The 15,394-nt window shown below is 42.0% G+C and overlaps 1 protein-coding gene and 1 long non-coding RNA gene across 17 annotated transcripts in view; one reads left to right on the top strand and one right to left on the bottom strand.

Moving 5' to 3' along the window:
* LOC138184913 (uncharacterized) overlaps nucleotides 1-15,394 on the bottom strand; it is a 325,808-nt gene that overhangs the window by 251,739 nt on the left and 58,675 nt on the right. For all 8 annotated transcript variants that reach the window (XR_011174499.1, XR_011174489.1, XR_011174465.1 and 5 more), the window contains exon 4: nucleotides 9,542-9,613. This is a non-coding gene — a long non-coding RNA (uncharacterized LOC138184913). The remainder of the gene's footprint in view (nucleotides 1-9,541; nucleotides 9,614-15,394) is intronic.
* Rdl (Resistant to dieldrin) overlaps nucleotides 1-15,394 on the top strand; it is a 92,478-nt gene that overhangs the window by 26,271 nt on the left and 50,813 nt on the right. The gene's annotated exons all lie outside the window — the stretch shown is intronic.

Genomic DNA, 15,394 nt, shown 5'->3' with positions numbered 1-15,394 from the left:
TTCAAGGATTTCTTTTGCACGAAAATCATAACGCACTAAAATTAGAAATAGTTTTAAAGAAAGCAAATATACGGTAATACCTCGATTATCAAAGTCAGAACGATCGATTATCGGAACATCGATTAGCGAAAAATTTGCAAATGGTCCTCTATAAGAAAAATTAGAAAACGAGAATAGAAAGTGAAATAAATTATCACAATTTTTATCCAACAGTTTTTGTTTCTCTTCGCGAAACGATATTTATAAAATAGTTTGAAGCAAATGGTCTTTCCTCGTATGAAAACGCAATTGTGTCACGATTGGTTCGGATAATCAAAGTTGTAACGTATTCATCATTTATGCAATCGATTTAATTGACGATCGCTTACCTATCTCGTGTATTATTAAACTGTATTTAATTGATAATTTGTCTGAATTAAATAGCGCACAGTATCGAGTACGAACAAATTAACGACATTTGAATATTTTAGCAAAACGTAATAAGAACGATGGCGTTCATTCTAGTCTGATATCGTATCAAAAAGAATGGAACTAATTTGAGAAGAAACGATGGAAGTTTGGCTGTTCGTCCAGCGCGTGAAAACGAAGGCAAGGCTGAACGATCGTTCGAGTCGATTTCATTTTGTACATCCTGGCACGAACGCGGGTAGCTTCGCGTTTCCAGGAGCCGAACTCGTGATTGGCAGATCGAAGTAAGCCGCGTTCATGTCAGGGGAAACACGATAAAGCGTAACTTTATGACAAGGTCTTGGTACGCCATTCGCGTGGAACTGCAGTTCGCAAATCGTTCGAACTTTGTAAGACGGGTTTCGACGACGCGACGCTGCGAACGAACACTGTGCATCGATGCATCGGCGGCTGTGGTTGTGTAGCCGTGTTCCACAAATAACCGAGGAACGCTCGTTAATTAATATTCATTCACGCGGGCGAAGAAACAACGTGTGTATTAGTTAATTAAGTATTACACGGAACAACCGTGTTCTGTTCGTGGAAACACGCGGCTAGCTGCGATATAACAGAAACTTGGAAATTCTCTAACAGGTCATTATACGCAATCTTTTACCATTATATACTATATCGTTGTATGAAATATTTTTAAAACTACATAAACTACGCTGAAAAATCGAATCGTTTCCTGACAATACGATATCGTTCGTAATTATTTTATTACCTTCGTAATCGACGTATGATTTGTCGTTAGATCGCAGATTTTCAAGATATACACGTGACATACAAAAATGTATGAAATATTTAAGATATAACGCTGTGGTCTCTCATACAATTTAATATTATTAATGACATACGTAAATCAATTGATCATTCTCTTTTAGAAAAGAACTTGTTCTAATTCAATTCTTTCTAATTCAATGATATTTTTAGCTGGTAAATTGCTATACGAGAAAACCTTGGCTGTAATACGCCAATGGGGTGTTTATGGTACTTAACGGTACAAATCTTCGGTTTTAGTTTGTTCGATCGTACACAGAAAAATACGAATTTGCATAAAAATTCACAGTCCAATTACCACCGTAACAACGTAGCAACAAGAACTGGTAAAGTTGCCATTAAAGAACGATCGTAGGAAATGAAAAACTTGGAAACGATATTATCGACAGAGAGAATCAGAGAAAACGGAGCGAAGGGGAAAAAATGATAGCGTGCCACAGCTGCATTTCTTCGGGCAAAAACCGAAGCCGAAATGAAAAATGTTATTTGCCAAGATTACAGTAGCACGTATATACGATGCATAATCCCGCGTCGGGTCGAAATCGCGCAATTTCTCCTTTCTAGCTATGCAGCCACTTATTAGAGGCCCTCGGATGATTTGCATGCTGCAAGAGAGGCGCAGTCCCGATTTACTGCTTATTGCTTATCGATCGCGAGCTCACGCTTTACCAATTCCCGTCAAAATCATCGTGATTTCGCGTGCACGCTCTATTTTACGAAGACCCATACGTCATTATCGTCGATAACAGTTGTCCGCCTTTATCCTGCTTTTTCTAAGCTCGGCCGCGCATCTCCAACACCATTAAATCACGCTATAATTACAACTACGGACCGATCGACCAGACTTATCGTTAGTCGGCACCCTGGTTCTCACGGCCGTTGATAAAATTCTGCTCGCCGTGCGTTTAGAATTTACAGCTTTGCTTGCAGATGCTCCGCCAGATAACTGATTAATGCCTGTCGAACAAACTTTTAAACAACTGCGATTCGTGATATTTCAAGGCGAGGATGTTTCAAAAATACGACCAGTTCTTTCAAAGTCGAGTATTCCCCTCGAGATAAACTAAATTCCTCGGTATATTGAGCGTTACGAATTATTATTACGAAAGATTTACAAACAGTCAGTCGCTGATAATAAGATTATTCCTTCCTTCGTGTTTCCAAACACACAATTCGCTGATCGTTATTTTTAAGACACAGGATGTAGTAATTAGAAATACCGACAAATACCGACTACCGTATCTAAATAAAATGCAATTTTTCTTCGTCTCTTTCCTATCGTTGGTAGAATAAGGAAATCAGAGGGAACTGATCCAGACGTCAGACGATAACTCAAAGAACTCAAAGACGAATGCTACAAACGAAGCCATCAAAAACGTGACACAAGTTCCGCGATATTTCACTCAACCATACATCGTCTGTACTGCTCATAAATCTACGTCGCAACACAATTACAAAACGAACCTAACGTTCTCCACCCTTGTTGACTACATCAAGCCCGTTATGTCTGTAAATTACAGACTGGAAACATAACTTCAACGGCGAAAATGATCAAGAAGCATCGAGGCATGCAACGATGTCTGTCATCGTAAAAAGGAAAAAGCATTTTAAGCTTCCCAAGCGTGAAACGATACAACTTGGATTTATAGCGTTTCATCTAGCTTCCTTGGAGCAGCGTGAAACGCGTAAACGATTGTATAAACCCGGTCGACCGGCATTTCTAACGTAAGAAACGGGCGGCCGGCTAGTCTAGCCGGTTATAGTCTCCAAGCTGTGAACGAGGTTGGACTTTAATAACGGAGCTACGCCCTGCTGGCTACGAGGAACCAGCGTAAGACGTAAGAATAACGGCTCGTTGCATTCGACTGGCATGTCCATTAGATAATGGTAAACGCCCTGCAGCGTGCTCGTTGCACCCATCATCGTTGTTGCGTCGAGTCGCGACCCGACGTTGGTTAGTCGACACTCGAACGTTCTTTCTTGTCCGCGTTGTTATCGCTGTGAACGCTCGCGATGTACCTCTTTCGCGTTCGTTTCACACAGGTGAAATTAACTTCGATTTAGATAGGTAGTTTTATAGGAATCAGCGAAATTATGCCCCACTATTTACGAGTCGCCGCTTCATAGAAACGTAAGCGTAGTCTATTAGACGGGGCGATACGTCTATGCCCGTGTTCAGTCTACGAAACGTACAGTAAAGCAAGATACATTTTGTGTTATCGTTAAAATGTCGAGCGATAAGGAAGACGCTTTCGTTCTGTATCGCCACGTTTCTTTACGGCTGCAACGTATGTCTTGCTACTGGCGATGTTAATGCCAATTGTCGCGACGAAAACGATTCGTTGCTGTTTCGCGAACAGGAAAATATTTTGGAAATAAAGTACCTGTTATTTGCTAGACGAAACATATCTCTATTTAGATTCCATTCCATTAGTTACGTTTATGAAAATATGAAATTGCAAGACACTATCGCATTTTTATATTTAAATCACCGACAATCGATCAGAAGCGTAAACTGAACTATATAGAAAGATTTTTCCCGCTATACGCGTGAAAAATATTGAATTAAGAGAATCTAAGGGAGGATCGTTGAATTCAAGATATTTGCATGATTGGTAATAGAAACGTTCGCCAGGTGTCATTTCCAAACAACTCCAGAGAAAAGGAACGGAAGAGATTGTTGAATCTTCGCGAGAACGATAATTACTCTTTCCACCCTACGTAAAGCAAACAAACTTTGCGGCGAGCAAAGGCGGAAAAGCAAACTGGCCCACTGTTCCCGCCACATCGCAGCGTCGATCATCAAAGATTGTTTCATCGAACCGATATTGCTGGTCGCCTCGCGTCTTCAGTATCATCGATCTTGGTTAATTATACGAGCCATAGAAGCGACCTTTAGTAGCTTCAACACGTACACTGCATATGACACAGATTCGAGTACTTTTCTGTTATTTGTACTCTTCTCTTATAGTTAAAATATCCAAATTAAAATATCCATTTCGAAATTGAACGAAACAGAAGTTTTGTTATTTTCTATGTGCCATCTTCATTTTTTTTTTTTTTTTTTTTTTTTTTGTGAATCTTAATTGCCGAAATAAAAGTAAAGGAACACGAAGGTTACACTTAGAATTCATATTAAAATAGTTTTCGATTTATTTAATAAACGATTTCCAGGATCTTCGTCGATATACATTACACGCGTCTCAGCACTCTCTTTGTCTCGCCATCTTCCATACCACTCTGCCAACGGAACAGTTACATTCATCTACTTTTGATACGCACACATACTTCCACACACTCATATTCACATATGTGTGTCACTACTACGCGGCCAATCTAGTCTAGCACACAAAATTATACATATCTCAATAGAAATATTTAGCCATTGCTCTCTATTGAGATATGACTATACTAGATTAACCGCGTAGTAGTGACACACATATATGAGTATGAGTGTGTGGGAGTATGTGCGTCTCGTAAAACAGAAGAATGCAACTGTTCGGTTGGTAGTGTGGTAAAGAAGATGCTGAGACAAAGAGAGTGCTGAGACGCGTGCAAATGTGTATCGACGAATAGCTTGTAAATCACATATCAAATAAATCTGAAACTATTTTGATATCAATTCTATAGTGTTCCTATACATTTATTTCGGCGATTAAGATTCACAGTTCTCAACACTTTCTAACAACTTGTTCAGTTGTATAAGTTTGCTTAAAAGTTAACAAGGCGCAAGATATTTCAAACGTTTCCAAAAGAGGGGCAGTAGTCTTAGAAACATCGGAATCGAAGCACAACAAATTCAAGCCGCCTATAAATACCTTCAGGCAAAATCGAACACCGGTTTAGAAGCACTTACCAGAAATATACCATTTATTTAGAATCGCTTCTCTCTATTATTTTTAAATTGAGATTAACATTTATGGGAATTCTGTTCGTTATCCGTAACTCGGTGTAATTTTCTCAAATTTTTTGCAAGAATTCGATAAAAGTTTCTGACTGTCGCCATTCGATTACCAATTGAAAGCAGTTCGATCCATTGAAATATCAAAGTTTTGATACTGAGCTTCAAAACCAGCTGATGAACATCGAATGCATAAGTATAATAAGAATGGATCATTTACATCTTACGAGTACTATTCTACGAAACGAATCTTTCTATGAAATGAATTTTGGATACTCCATTTTCGTTCGAATTTATAAGTAAATATTGAACTTAATTGCACTACTACTTATATAACGTTACTTAGATAACGAAAATTGGATCAGTAACAGACGCGTTTATAAACCGATTCGCACGGCGGGCTACATCCTACGACCAACGTAAGTCTCCAACATAGTAATTCGCGTTTAACGCAGAAAAACGACTAAGTTCATCGTCGAACGACACGTACGCCGTCCCAGCAGGGGGTAGCTATGCATTTTTAAAGCTACCCCGAGAAATACATAGTAGACGTTCCTTGGCCCACCGTCTAATAGCCGTCTTTAAACGAGTCGACCTGGCTGAGAAACGATGCAGGGGAGGTTTCAGAAGAGAGGTGGAAGTCGTGTACAAGTTCCGATTCCGACGTTCGTACGGTCTAGGCCAAGGGATGCTTATCTAAATTCCCAGGCACATCGCGTGCTCCTCGGATAAGCCGACCACGAATCGTAATAAGGACAACGAGAATTTACTTGCAGCGAAATACGAGACGGCGCCGTCGACTCGGCCGAGAAACTTTTATGAGAAAACCTACCCCCGATGGTCCCTACGCCCCCGCCACCGCCACCACCACGATATAGAAGAGTTATTCCTTGAAATTCGTCCGGCGACTTTCTTCGCGCGTTCTCGATCCCCGCAGATCCTTTCTCGTTGGCCTCTAGCTTCGACGAAACGGAATTTCCACCCCTTTCACGATGTTCCAAGAGAAATTTAATTTCAAGGGATATTCCGATAAATATCGAAACGGAGAAAGCTTTTGTACGATGATAAAAGTATCAACACACCATTGAATCGAAAATCGACGGGAATACAGGATTCAGAGGGCATAAAGGGACAAGAGAGATTAATAAAAGAAAACTTTGCGCATAGAACGAAGAAAAGGACGAAGGAACGTGCTGAGGGGAAACTATGACAATTACGTGTCTACCGAAAATGGTTCAACCATAAGGGAGACTTTTTTTCTTTGCCGTATTCCGCGGACAATGCGAGTTTTTTTAAGCAGCAGCCGTAACGATGATCATAGCAATAACACGACGAAGATGTTCTTTGCTGTTTTGAACGAAAAACTTCTTATCTGCGAGAGTTCTTGGGAACATCGCGTGTCCCGCAGATAAGCCGACCATGGAGTTGCAATAAAGACAATGAGAAGTTAGTTCTCGACGAACCGGCCCGGCCCCGCGTGTCGTTGTCGTCGTGGTCGTCGTTCTTGTTGTTGTAGTCATTGTCGACGACCGTTGTATCTTCGATCTTGGTTAATCGTTCGCGTTCGTGATCGTGAAACGCGTCACGGCTAAAAAGGCCAACGAGTAGCAATAAGGACAACAAGAACAGTGTCTTTGTTGTCTCGTTGCGTATCTGCGATCTCTCTTATTCATGTGGACTGGCGCAGTCTCGTTATTTACGTCCATCACTGCGAACACGGCCACGGTCAAGAGTGCGACGAATGGCGATAAAGAGCCGGCTGTCATCCCCATTGACGAGCTTGTAATCGCATACGATTTCGATTTCGAGTCAACTCGTTCGTCCAGGTATAAAAGTTGCGATCCGTTTCGTTCGTTTCGTCAACAACAAAGAGAATCGATAATAAATCGAGAAACTTCGCAATTTACAATCGTATTTCGAATAGAAAGAAACAAAGAGGAGTTTCGGGAAAATAGCAAATTAAAAGAAGATCTAACGTGTGTAAGATAGAATGGCGCAACCAAGTCTGAGAGTGCAGGATTAACGCAAATCCCGTAGAAAAAGAACGATGTATCGTGCAAGAAGGGGAAAAAGCAAGTACACCGACCGACGCGACTCAAACGCGTCCCGTTTTCCGCGATCTTAATTTTATGTTTGATAGCATGCGCGCGCGTTTATCACGCGCCAAACCAGCGTCCCGTGGATTTCATCGTAAAACACGTAAGTCGGTCGACCCGTATGCGCGTGATCGTATCTGGAACCATGATCCTGAAACGATTCAACGTGAAAGACGTTGCCAACGTCGCTGCTACGGTATAAGCAGGCCAGAGACTCTCGAGACTTCGAGTCGAGATTTTCGACTCTCTGCTCGTCGTCTAAAACGCCCATGCAAAACAAGGAGAATAAAATAAACGAAGCGCGCGCGGGGATAAGATTGAACGGAGAGAACGAGAAAGGCGCAGTATTCCTCGTTGAATAATATATGCGCTTGCCAAGAGGCTGCAGGATAAATGTAGTCGTATTTGCACAACAATTTCCAGCGTGTAGCTCTTGTACCGTCGGTCCGTTTGCCGAGGGAGGAGGTCGACGTTTAATGAGCCGTGTCTCACCCTCGCCCTCACCCTCGCCCTCGTTCTCATTCTGGTCCTCGTCTTCGTTACATCGCGGCAATCGTTTGACGTATACAACCCCGTCGTTCGTCCTTCTATGCGGACGAGCAGGACCGTTAGTATGGCTGGACACAACCGACGAATTCACGCGAAACAAAATTGAGATCGAGCGATCGTCCAACGTCGAGAGATTCGTTCAAGGGGATGCTCCGGGATTTTTTCGCCCTGGATTTCTCTAACGGATGCTATCCTCGTGGTTTTACGCAGTATAAAACGGGATTCTTGTAGCGAAGAACGTTCCTAATTTCGCTGACATACGAGTTAGTTTGATAGAAGTGGTTTCTGGTTTAAATGTAGAAGAAGATTTCGAGAAAGGAGTGGCACGGCAGAGATTTCAATGGCTTAATGAGCGAAGATTCTTTGGAAATGATAGTAGGGTTGTTAGATAATTCTTGCGGATTCTTCGTTAAAAACAGCGTTTCATGATGAAAAAAATTGCTGAAGTACGACTCGCTATATGTATTTCAATAATTAAAAAACTTGTTTGGTGTTGTTAGAGCGATGCTTCCACTTTCCTAACAAGAAACCCAAGAATATCCCTGCGGCAAACCCAATACCTAAATGAGATTCTTGAGACTTTCACGGGCCAGGTGTTTGCAATTGAATCTATTAGAAGCTTCCGGATCTAAACCGTGCCCTTTAGGGAAATAATCCCGAGGCTCCGTTGTGGCTGGCTTTATCAGAGATCTTAAGATTCGCGGATATTCTGAGAAGAAACAACTTAAAAACCTTTGGTAATTTCGTTTGCAAATTTTTCCCAAATTCTTCTTACGATCTTTTCTCTCCGATTATCGTATTTACAGAATTATCAATTTTGAAATGAAAAAGTTTTAAGGAATTAGTTCTTACAGTGCTGGAAATTCGAGCTCAAGCGGTTATTAACATTTAAACTCGGACGTTGGATTCGATGATCTATAACGGAAATTAAGAATACAGAAAACATCTGCAGTACCAACGTATTCACTCGTGAATTTTTTAGAAATCCTCGTAGTATGCTTCTTTAGATTTCTTCAATTATTTGCAAATATACAAACTCTAAGATGAATGAATTTTTACTTTTTTTGTATTCCGAAAATGCTTGAAATGTTAATCGGACAAACGTTCGATTCAACTAAACGTAATATTAATCGTAATATACGCGAAACTAAATGTTCGGAAAATATATCCAATACCGCTACTTTTTACAGATCTCTCTAGAACATTTGTCTCAAATTTATATCTATAGAATATCAAAATTTCAAATAAGAGAGTCGGTAAAAACCTATAAAGCGCTCGAAGTGTCATTTCAAGCGTTCATTAACACTGCAACACGTAACTCGAGGCAGATGTTCGATTCCATGAACTATAACATCAAGCACAGCACCAGCTGAACATTCTGAAAGTATCATCGAACGAGTTAAAGAAACGCCACGACGGCAAAATCCGTTTCGAAAGCTCTTTCTCGCCTTTTCTCTGTCGACGTTCCGCCCATATTTACAAACCAAACACGCGAACTTTCGCGCGGAAAGCACGTTTCAAATGTTTTCCTCCGTTGAAACGTTCCGTCTTTCAGTGAAAACGATGGCGCACAACGGCACGCCACTGGAAAATGTTATTTTTTCGGGTTAATTTGAAGTCAAACGATAATGGCCGAGGACAAAAAGAGGGGATGAAACGAGAACACAGACAAGACTGATAGCGACTTAAGCGCCGCCAGGGTCGCTCGTCTAATAGGGCTTCTTCGTCTTTCTTATCGTCCGTCGACGCCCGCAACAGTGTCGCTTACCTAAATACCGGACGTGGTTGCCTCGAAAGCGACGACGCTCTCACACTGCGATGGTCCTCTCCTTAAGCCGACCTGAAACAAGAAACACGGATGAAAGGAAGATTAACCGAGCGCTACCTACCGTTCGCTTCAGCCCACAAACAATCACACAAAGGAACACAGACAAATTTAGACGCATGCGAAACAAATAGATTAAGTTTTTCATTGATCCAGAACTGAAAGCCTCTCTCGCTGTCGTCCGATTTCTCTTCTGTCGTGAACGCCCACGCGCCAATGCCACGATTTCTTCGCTCGCAAACGATGAACGTCGAGTGGATCAAGGAATTTTCCTTGATCCGTTTTCTGTGTCGCGTTTCGCTACGTCTTTCAAAGTAACGGAAGCTCACACCTCCGGTTGCATTTAAATTACTCGAATCAACGTTCTTTAATTACAGACCACCTTGACAACATCGCTTGGAAACGAGATAAGAAGAAAGAATGGGCGAAAAATTTCACGATCCGCGTGAACTCGTTTAAAAAACAGGCTTGCTCGTCGGGCCATGTTAAAATTTCTCTAATTCGTTATGTCGCGAGGCAGCCGTCTGGCTTTTGTCGAAACGCGTAAACACAGCCTATGGGTTGGGAAACTTTCCACAGTCGTCCGCGCCCGCTTTTCCAAAGTTTTACGTTGTTTCACGGTGAAATCACGATTCGTGGAGAATCAGTGATCTCTGGCTGGGCGAAAAGAGAATAGGCTGCAAGAGAGACGAATGGAAAGAGAACGGACACGAAAAAAGAAAAAAGAAATAGCCGAGGGAGGAGCGCGGGAAATTAACGCACACTGGCGTTGAAGGCAGCGCGTGTGTCTATCCTTGTAACGGTGTGCCTGTATTTATGCGCGTGCAAAGTTGGCCAGGGGATGCCTTCGCATCGTGCACGCGGCTGTTTTCGCAAGCTTGAACCAAATACGTACACAGCCAAGGGGTTAACCGAGCGCGTATCCCCTGCTATCGTCATAACCCACATAGAGGGCGTCACACCGACGGGGTAGAGAAAAGGGAGCGAGGGCGAGAGGGGCGGCCGGTGACGTCAAATTCGCGCACACAGTCTCACACAGATGCGTCGATAAGCTTTGCTGGATGCTGCATTCCCCTTGCCTCTTCTCACCCTCTCCCCCCTTTTTCTATCCTAACTACCGAACTATGACGTAAACCGTTTTGCGAACGGTTTTCCATTTATCTTCGCTCTCTTAATTTCCTCCGGAAAAATCGAAAGCCGCGCTCGGCCCCGAACTCGGGCTGCAACCCCCCGCACCGTAACATCCCCTCCTCTTCCTCCTCCTCCTCCCCCCACCCCTTGGGTGTAATACATTTCTGCGTCAAAGTGTCAACTCGACGTTGGATTCGCGCTGAAAACGCGGCCGGATTTTCGAACCAGGTTCGAGCATCTGTTTCGTTGTATCGTTAATTCGACGAAGCCGAGATACGGGGCTTGAATTCGTAATCGCACATCGTTGTTTCGTAGTTGGATAGGTGGGGATAGAGAGATTTATTCGTTGAAAACGTGACGTAGCGTGAAAATTTGTTGCAACAAATTGAAATATATACACGTAGCTCACCGATGTGAAGATAAATCGTTCCTAGAACACGGTATCCCTAACTCGATTTTAGTTGGTTACGATTTAGGGAGCACAGAGCGTATCATATTCGTATAACTCTGGATTAACCCTCTCAACCGTTCATCTGCAATTCAGGATTATCCTAATGTATTCAAACGGGAAGCACAAATGACGGGTACCGACGGAAAGGCAGTTGAAAATGGTCGGAATAAACGTATTACTACGTGCATTAATTATACTTCCGTGCGACGTTGAACGAGAGAGGTGTATTATACACCTTACGTGCAACCGGTTCACATTCGGCGTTTAATTACCGCGGGATCCAATCTTGGTTGGTCGACAACGCGAGTAATTCACCGGGCGCCTTTATTAAAACGAATAACGCCGAATGTGTACAGGAAGTGATGCGTTCCAGGGGAACAGTAACCGTTTTAATTGAATTTTAAAACGGCCACGGAACCGCTTTGGCGATATTCCAAACAGCTTTCTACATCTCCGACTTTCGGCCAATTGTCTTCCGTTCGATTAAAAATCAACGGAAATAGCCGAGAGTATTGTTGAACGCATCGTTTAACAGGAAACAATGCTCCACTCTCTTATGGAATCTTTGGAAACGTTAAAAATGGTCGCGTCATCGAACGCGAAGATTTTACGTACAACGAAACGTAGACGAAGATTTCGAATCGTTTCGAGCAAATCTCGAGGAAATCCGTGGCTCTTGAAATCTTACTATTAGCGAACTCTCGTTGAAACAAGCTCGATGCTTTTAACAAAAGTTTCGAAAATTCAAATATTCGTTTTATACGAGGTTTATTACATCGTGAGCATTTATCTATGAAGCTGTCGTATATACTTTTGCTCCTCAAAATTAGTCACGATGCTTTTTACGCTACTTCAAAACCATTGGAGGATTACCTTTTTTTATACCGGGGCCCATAAATACGTGGTAAACGAGGTAACAGCGTATTAAATATAGTTTCATTACCAGGTAACCGGTGAAAAATATATCTTTGTTTTAACCACCGCTCGCTTCAGTCACTTTTTTAAGCCACATTAGTGTCTTAATACCGACATCCTACGTTTCTATGGAAAAACAAAATTTTCCATCGCGAACGCTTAATTAATGGATTTAAATCCATAAAGACAGCGTTAATATCAAATATCCCTCGATACGATGAATTTTAGAATCTCTTAAATTCGCCGAACGTTAAACCTTAAACTCGCCAATCATAACTGAACAGGAAAATATCTACTCGCTTTACGAAGAGTAAATTAATAACAAGTAAAAAATAAGAAGAACATTCTCAAAACTTCCAAACTATCTTCTTCTGTTTATCAAATACAAAACTTTCCGCCGTCCGTGTCGCGATAAAAAAATTACTTAAAAATTAAAATTACGAATTTTGCAAGCCTCTAAATTTACCAAAAATTAAACTCGTCGTCTGTAACTAAACGAAAAATGGCCTTTTGCGAACAAATGAAGGATAAGCGAAAAGGTAAGGAAAAAAGAGGGATTCTTAAAACTCTGGAACCATCGTTTACACATTTTTTAACGCACAAAAAACGTTTTCCTTTGGCGCACGCGGTTAATCCCTCGTACATGATCGATCCCTCGTGAACGTTATGTGAGATTTTCGCGCACCGATGCCGTCGAAAGCGACGAAGGATGAAAGGATTCGCGAGCACGAAAAGAGGTAGGAGGACACCGTGCTCATTTGGACAGTGACAAATGGATTTAACGATGGATGACGCGTTCCAACGTTAAATGTATCCGGTCGTGTTCAAATCCAACTGCTTGTATCGGCAACCGGCTCCATTTCGAATTTTTTCGCAGGCTGTTTTTTTTTCTCTCTCTTCGCTATCTGCACGACCATCCGTGAACACGTTTTTCCGATCCCATTACGCGCGTTATTTATTACCGGTCGCCGCGTGAAAATAGCACCGCACGACGTCAATGAAAGCGTCGTCTGATAATTATGTGGCAACGGGGAGAGGGAGAGGCAGAGGCAGAGGGACAGAACAGGGGGTTGATGGGGAGACCAGCCGCGGACGTTGAGAAACGACCAACGTGTGTATACGCATAACAGCGGGGGAATATTTCGATTTATTCCATCGCTGGAAAATCATGAATATCTATGAGGATGTTGCGTAAAAAACAGTTTGCCAGAAACAGTCTAGATTTAAAAATTATTATCTGTGCAGCTGTGGTAAACAGAGTTCTCGATGTTGTTGATAAAACAGTGGATTAGATAACACTTTTAGGTAAAAGCATACTGAATTTATACACAGGTCGCGGTATGAATTCGTTGCCACGATGTCCGATTTGGTTCCAGCGATTGAACAAGAAAGTGTTTCAAACGAATATTCATCGCACAGTGGGTGAGGTGAAGTATCTTTCGCGTAAAGAGAATCTTTGCAAATATCTTCTCTCCTAAATAACACCCATCTTCCAATTTTTAAACGACATTGTACATCTTTGTGTATTCTTAAACTGCAATCGAATCGGTTTCGTCGTACAATTCGAACGTGTGAACAGAAAAATGTGCAGCGTCGTTTAGGAAATTTTTCCTGCAAAACAGACACTTCCGAACGTACTTCGCTTTTAAAATATTTTCATATACAACAATCCTATCAACTTTGCATAAGAAATTATCCATAAAAAGAACCAAACTATAATCGTTGTTAGTTGCAATGGTAAAATAAACATGACGCAAGACACTAGAGAAAGAACCGACATTCGAGATACGTCGTTTCAACAATTTCTCGAGTCCCGCTAAAAATACAGAACATTTCCGTCGGTTCTCGTAAAACCTAGCAAACAGCCGCAGCAATGAATTCGCTAAGAGCTTGTAAATAAAACACGCGCTCAGCCAATGCTTCTACCGCGCGCTATACCCTCGTCCCTTTTTGCGCCATGCTCGCTGCCAGGAATATTAACCGACGGGCAAAAGATAGAAATTTAATCAGCACTCGCGTTCATTAGCATGAGGTAACGGCGAACTAATTCTGACTCGTACAACCGGACAGAGAAATATGGGGGGCAAACTGAGAGAGAAGGGCGACGGTGGGAAATTTGTTGGCGGAGCGACGATAAAAAGCGCACACGCGACACTGGCCGGAAGGATGCGTCCGCGCACTTACCGGCTTCCTGGCTGTGGTCGAGCGTGTAAATCGGTGCCGAAATTAGCGTAAATCACACTGCAAAGCGTTTTCGTTCGCGCACACACGCCTCTTCTCTCGGTTATGTACAGTGTCCGGTGACCAGAATATAACCCGGTTTTTCGTTCGTGCCCACGTCGGCTCGCTTATCATGAATAATTCATAACCGATACGCGGTGACGTTGGCTGTTTGGCAAAGGAATAAAGAGAAGGGACGACGATGGTCGGAGAGGATGGGAAAAGGGGAGGAGAGTGGAAAGAATTGGCGAAGACGAGAACAACGGAGAACCGGAGAATCCTAGGCGAGACGATGATCGATAGCTAGAAGGACCAACAGACGACGTCTTGTAGCCGATAACTTGTTAATTGCGAGAAGAGATCTTGACAAAGGCCGCGGGGCTTCAACACTTGCGCAACTTGTAGGTGTTGCCGAAACTTGCAACGACGATTGTTCGGCGTTCTACCACGGTGATGTAATTGAACAGGCGGATAAACAAAGACCATTGATTAAAATACAGCGAGGATTATTCGAGTCGCAGGAGCTTCAACAACTTAAAATTCAATCTTGAACTTTCCACGGAGTAATCAAATTTATTGTATATGAGGAAAGTTCAGAAGCCACAATCGAAAAGTACAGGAACGCGATGATGTTACGAACACTGCTTTTTACATTTATCTTCCCATTCGCTGGTATTTATGTGTACTTCTTGCAATAAATCAACTTATAGGAGCGTACCATTTTTTTGTTCTTGAGAAATGAAAGTTAATCGTGTACTTTTCTAATGAAATTGGGGAATTAACAGTAAGTGGAGTTGGTTTCCGAAAGGTAACGTAATAAAGAAAGAACGAGAAAATATGAAAAACGAGAAAGTAATTCCTAATAATTATATAATAAGATTATTTGCACAAAATCTAATGAAACAAATAAGAAAAGAAAATCCGGAAATAAAGTAATATATACGCGGTACCGAAGTATGACAATTACACGATGACAATATTAACTGACAATGAGAATATTAATATTCAACGAACAATTTCCTTTTGACGAGTAAAAATCATATTCTCGTAGAAGAAGAACTGTTCAAAGTAAGTACACG

The sequence above is a fragment of the Bombus flavifrons genome, chromosome 1, assembly GCF_040668555.2.
Source record: "Bombus flavifrons isolate JBK064 chromosome 1, iyBomFlav1_principal, whole genome shotgun sequence".
Taxonomy (NCBI): Eukaryota; Metazoa; Arthropoda; class Insecta; order Hymenoptera; family Apidae; genus Bombus; species Bombus flavifrons.
Note: the sequence above shows the minus strand (reverse complement) of the source record. Positions and strands in the feature narration are given on the sequence as shown.